Consider the following 6,022-nt stretch of genomic DNA (forward strand, 5'->3'; position numbering starts at 1 on the left):
CACATTCCTGTTTGCTTATCTGTGCCCCCATGTCTTAACATCCACTGCTTTCCTCCTGTTTCTGCTGGGGCAGGGGGCTTCATAACCGACATCAGAGCACGAGCTCCCCCTTTACCACGTCCATTCCTGGGGGGATATATGGGACCCTCACTCCACCCTCCTGCTTCCTGGTAGCTACAGATAGGAAGTGGCCCAGGTCCATGAGAACGAAGGCCGACACTTTGATGTTGAAACGTCAGCGCTGCATTTTCGTCCGCTTGTAAGATTCATGCTGACAAGCAGGCGAATCCACTGGGTTTTTTCCTTTGGCCCTGACAGTTCTTTATTTCTGCCAAGACGAATCTGGGTGCGCTCGGCGTCTTTATAATGATACCTTGCAGCTATCCAGCACCTTTCATCTGAGCACTTGATAACCATTCATTAAGCCCACACAGCCCTCCTGTGAGGTGGGTAAGTGTTATTATCCCTGTTTCACAGATGGATAAACTGAAGCACCGACAGGTTAACCCGGCTCTCCAAGGTCACGCAGCAGATCAGTGGCAGGGCTGGGAATAGGACTCAGGAGACCTGACTCCTATTCTTTTGCTCCAAACATCAGACAACACACCTTCCCGAACTGGGAACAGAACCTCCAGCTCCTGACTCCCAGGTCTCTGCTTTAATTAGCGAACCCCACTCTTTCCCCAAAAGGTGGGGAAAGAACCCAGGCGTCCTGCTGGAACACTCGCTGAGAGTCCGGACACCACGTCCTCCATTCCAACCATTTCTCAGTTCTTTAAGAGCAGCATTTCCTTCCCAGCAGAAAGCTCAGTCTCATGATGCAGCCCTCTGAATAACTGGAGGGGACATTGAAATGGAATCACAATTTCATTATCGTTCAATCTAGAACTTACCTTGCAGAGACTTTGAAAATCTCCTCCTTGGTCATCCGTTCAATGGGAACTGCATTTCTCATATCCTGTCCTATCTCACAGGACCCAGGCTACCTGCATGCCTGCAGCGGTGGTGAAGTGATCCTCGAACACGGTGTATAAGCTCCAATGCTCCAGGACCCTTTGGGATGAAAGGTGCTATGTAAATGTAAGACAGTATTACAGAGGGGTCATAGGAGCGGTAAAAAAAAAAAAAAAAAAACCCATCAGAAAGATGTTTTCTTCAAAAACTGAACCAGAAACTTTGTTAGACTAGGGGAATAAATATTATCCTGAAAGCTACTCTGTTGAGCATCTGCCTTGAACCCACGAGTGGCCTACCCTCTGCGGATAGCAGCTCCCTATTGATCCTTTGCCGTTTGCACTGCCATGAGAAAAAGAACTAAAACTAATTTTCTTAGGGCTTAAAAAACATCACAGGCCACATCTAAGCTACCCCCCAGTTTCCCAGTGATTCCTCTCCCTTGATCTCAAATGATTTCTCCATTGATTTTCCGATGGTTTTTCTCACTGACTCCAAATGATTTCTCTCCTGATTTTCTCCCAGCAATCCTGGTTCGATTTAATGGGGATACAAAGGTGTAGTTTAGGGCAGGATTTGCTCCTACGAAACATGTTTAAAGCAGCTTTCCCCTTTCCACCCTCATTCCATCTAACTTAATCAAAGACACCTGTCATCCTGGTATCTGATCTAAAGGCTGCTCTAAACTCCAGCAGGAAGCCCAACACATTCCCTGTGCCCCTAGGGGCACATCCAGAACAAGTCACAGAGGCTTGGGAAAGCACAGAGAAAAGGACTGGAGCAGGAACAGACAAAGGGATGGCCTGGCCCATAACCTCACACAGCTGATGATCTGGCTTTGTGGGAAGGAGGGCAGGGAGGAATTTTCAGGGCATCCCAGCTTCCCAGCTCCAGTGTGTAGAGCCCGGGGCTCAGAGCAAGGTTCTGGAAAGCGATGCTTTTCTCCCCTACACCCCACCTGCAATGGAAACCCAACCCGGGAAGCAGCCACCTCACCCCAGCCCTGACATTTTCAGGGGGTTTCCCAGAGTAAAAGACGTCCCTGCGAGGCGGCTGGAAATCATTCTGCCACATCAAAGCAGAGGCACTCATTGAGAGGAAACGAATAAATCCGTCACCAAAAGGAAAACGGCTGCATATGGGTGGGAAAGTGCTGGGGCTGTGGCAGGGAGAGTGGTCCGGGGGATAGAGCTATGGACAGGGAATCAAGAGATTTGGGCTTCCCTGCTCTGTGCCACAGTTTCCCTCGCACCCGTTGTCTGCCTTATTTATTTAGGCTGTAAGCGCTTTAGGGTAGGAGCTGTCTCACTATGAATGTACAGCCCCAAGCACAATGGGGCCCTGATCTCAGCTGGGGCCTCTAGATGCTGCTGTAATAGAAATAAATAATAAGGGTGGGATGGATAGTGGATACAGTAAGACACACAAGGAATGAGACAGGCCACCCAGCAATGCCCGGAGTTGCCTCACACCACGGCCAGGGTTGAGCTCCCCACACCAGCTGCTCTGCTCTGTACAAGTCGCCCCCCTCCGTAGACAAACTGCTCATTCAGGCGGACGATCCCAGCTCTAGGGGTGGAGCAGAGCGAGCCAGGGCTGGTAAACGCCAAAGTCAGATTTGTTTCCTATGGTCCACACCAGAGCCCACTCTGCACCCTCTGCGCTGTCTTAGACCCTACCTAACGCCCTCCTCCCACCCACGCTTCTCCAAGTATTTGCCCACAGGCATCTGGAGTCAAAGCTTTCTTCTCTATCTTCATTACAATCAGCAGCAGGAGGGAAAACACAGCCAGCACATACATGCAGCTTAACAGGGGCCTCTCGTTAACACCCTAAGCCAGGCTATTAGAGCAAAAAGTGACAGTCGAGCGTTAGTAGACTACACTTGAATGCCTGTATTATTATCATTCCCTGGAAGCGGCTATCACTTCCCAAAACTACCTGCCGCAACATGTGCAGCCAACATGGTGTGACCCAGGCTTCCTGTTTTACCCCAGCAGCTAGAGGGTTAATTATCTGAGTACCTTACATGCGTGTTAATGACAGTACCAGATGTTTGGTCTGTTCGTATAAGCTAGAAGTTTCTGAGAAGAGGGAAAGGCAATAGCATTGTTGCAAACCATGTTCTAGCCTGCACCTGATGAATCTGGATTAAGAAGAGCAACTAAAAAGAGCATATGGAAGCCAGTTAGATAATTTAGCTGGCTCATTTGTTACCATTTCTTTCCTACGTCGAATAGGTGGATTGAAATTTTTCTAATTAAAAGGTGTTTTTTTTTTTTTTCAAAAATGAAAATTTTCTTGAAAACTTTTCGATGTTATTCAATGAAAATTTCTGCTGGTCATTTTCAGTTTTAATTTACCAGGCTTCTTTTTACCCTCCTTTTTTTTGGTAGATCCCTCCTCCCTACTCAACTATTCATTTTGATTGGTAGATTTAGTCAAATGGGGCAGGGGTGGGCTCAGAACTGAATATTTTCAAAACAAAAACAAAATTAGATTTCAAAATCCATTAAAAACATGTCACAGAATTTCTTAAACAATAACAAAAAGAAAAAGAAAATCAGCTCCATATAGAAAATGGAGAACTAAAACGATCTCCAGAATTTTCACAGAACTAATTTCATTTTTGAAAACCCGCTCTAATCGCTAACATTTAAGAATTTTCTTAAGAAATCCAAGTAGATACTTTGAGGTTGTTTCCTTCTCAACACCAAAACCTGTAACAAAGCAGTGACACACGGGAATGCTGGAAACCTACATTTGGTTTCCTGGCTGTAGTCGCCTGGCATGGATTAGGGTTACAGCCCATGACTAGGGTCAGGATCTTCTCTTCTCAGTGGCTATGGTTCTATCTTCCCTTATTCAAAATAAAATAAAGTTAAAATAAAACACAGTATCAACCACAAAAAGAAAAGGAGGACTTGTGGCACCTTAGAGACTAACCAATTTATTTGAGCATAAGCTTTCGTGAGCTACAGCTCACTTCATCGGATGCATACCGTGGAAACTGCAGAAGACATTATATACACAGAGACCATGAAACAATACCTCCTCCCACCCCACTCTCCTGCTGGTAATAGCTTATCTAAAGTATTCATCAAGTTGGGCCATTTCCAGCACAAATCTTCTGCAGTTTCCACAGTATGCATCCGATGAAGTGAGCTGTAGCTCACGAAAGCTCATGCTCAAATAAATTGGTTAGTCTCTAAGGGGCCACAAGTCCTCCTTTTCTTTTTGCCAATACAGACTAACACGGCTGCTACTCTGAAACCTGTCAACCACAAACTAATTCGGCCAATTACATGACACACCCACAAATAAAGGCCTTAAAGATGGAAGTCAGAGTAGATTAATTTAAATCATCTCCCCCTGATAGCTGAGAGGATTGTGTGTGTGTGTGTTGGACACCTGTCAGTAACGACTTGATCAGACACCCACTTCTTGGTCTTAACACAACTTCTTCGGCGGTGGCCTGTTCAGAGAGAGAGGCACCTACTGCCACATGGAGCTTGCACTTGCTGCTTGGGGTGTTTTTCGCTGCCTGCGGAGCGGAGCGAATCAGTGCCAATGCACCTGCTGGTTTTGTGAGGAGTCTTACGGGCGCCACAAAGGAAGCCATCTGCAGCACCAGCAACAACAAACTTTACAGGTCCTACAAAATCCAGGGCCAAGGCCACATGTTCTCAAGCGCCATCGACAGGTGCACGTCCGACGCACGAGCTATTTACAGCGGTACAGGCATGGAGGGCTCTGGTAACCACACGGACACCTGTTCCGATACTACTGGGAGGGGTTTAAAAGTCCCAGACACTTGAGACAGGCACCACAGAGGGTGAATATTGGTCCTGCGCCTCTTTAATACAGAGGAAAACTTGAGACGTTCCTTTATGGCAGTTTTGCACGTTCCATAGACTCTGGAGGGCCTGTCCCTCTAGGAGCAGAACGTAGCTGCAGCCATGTTGAAATAAGGCCTCAGTGCATTAGCTGGCAATTGTGGCAGGCGGCCATGCTGTGTGGAGCAGGTACAGAGCAGGATGGGTAACCCACTTGTCAAGTATATTACACAAGGATCTCAAAGCACTTTCCCAACTATTAACAAACCAAACCTTGCCACGCCTTACTACGTTGGGATGCCAACATTGTATTTCAAAAATAAAGGACTGTTTTCTTAGCACCTCTGCCCCACCCCTCCTCCTGATATTATTTATTATTATTATTAATAATAAGCAGCACTCACCTACATTCGCCAGGAGTTTCTGTTGCTGCTTTTTGCGGCACTCAGCAATACCTGATCTTGTTGTACAGAGATGAAGAAATAAGGGACTGTTGGCAACTGAGGCAGGTGATTATCATCCTCATTTTATAGGTGGGGAAATTAAAGGGCAAAGATGTGAAAGAAAATTTGCAATCTGGGGTGAGTAATGTTAGACACCTACATCCATACTTGGATGCCTACGTAAGCAGTGGGATTTTCCAGGGATTTGTCTTCACTTCAGAATTAACTTGGGGTGACCATCATCCAGATCTTAGCCTGCCACACTGCACAGTCCGGCCTGAGTTAGTTTGTCCTCCCTGATACTATGCTCCGCAGTGTGTGTTGCTAGGATTTCTGGAGGCACATCGCGTGGTCCTTTGTGCTGTAGTAAGCTGAGCCGGTTTAGGATTCTTTCCCAGTGAATTGTGGGAGAAACTCTCTGTCCTTCTGAGTACTTGAGTGATTTAGCCTTCATCCTGGGTGGGTTACCAGCCCGACTGAGAGATCACTTGGCACGGTAGATCTATAGTCCCAGCCGGGCCAGCTAGCTGGGGTAGAAAACACCACTTAGATCAGAGGGTTGTGTGGGTGGATCAGAAGGGGGCTCAGGATAACACCTAAGTAAGATCTGAGTTAAGTCTGCAGTGAAGACGGATCCCACAAAAATGCACCAATTAATCATACTGAAGCCAGTGGAAGCTGCAGGTGCTCATACCTCTGAAAACTAGGCCCCTTATTTAGGAGGCCTACTTTATAGACACACGTTTGCAAATTTTGGCATAAGTGACTTGCCTAAGTCCACACAAGAAA

Source organism: Lepidochelys kempii, chromosome 21 (assembly GCF_965140285.1).
Source record: "Lepidochelys kempii isolate rLepKem1 chromosome 21, rLepKem1.hap1, whole genome shotgun sequence".
In the NCBI taxonomy this organism is placed as follows: domain Eukaryota; kingdom Metazoa; phylum Chordata; order Testudines; family Cheloniidae; genus Lepidochelys; species Lepidochelys kempii.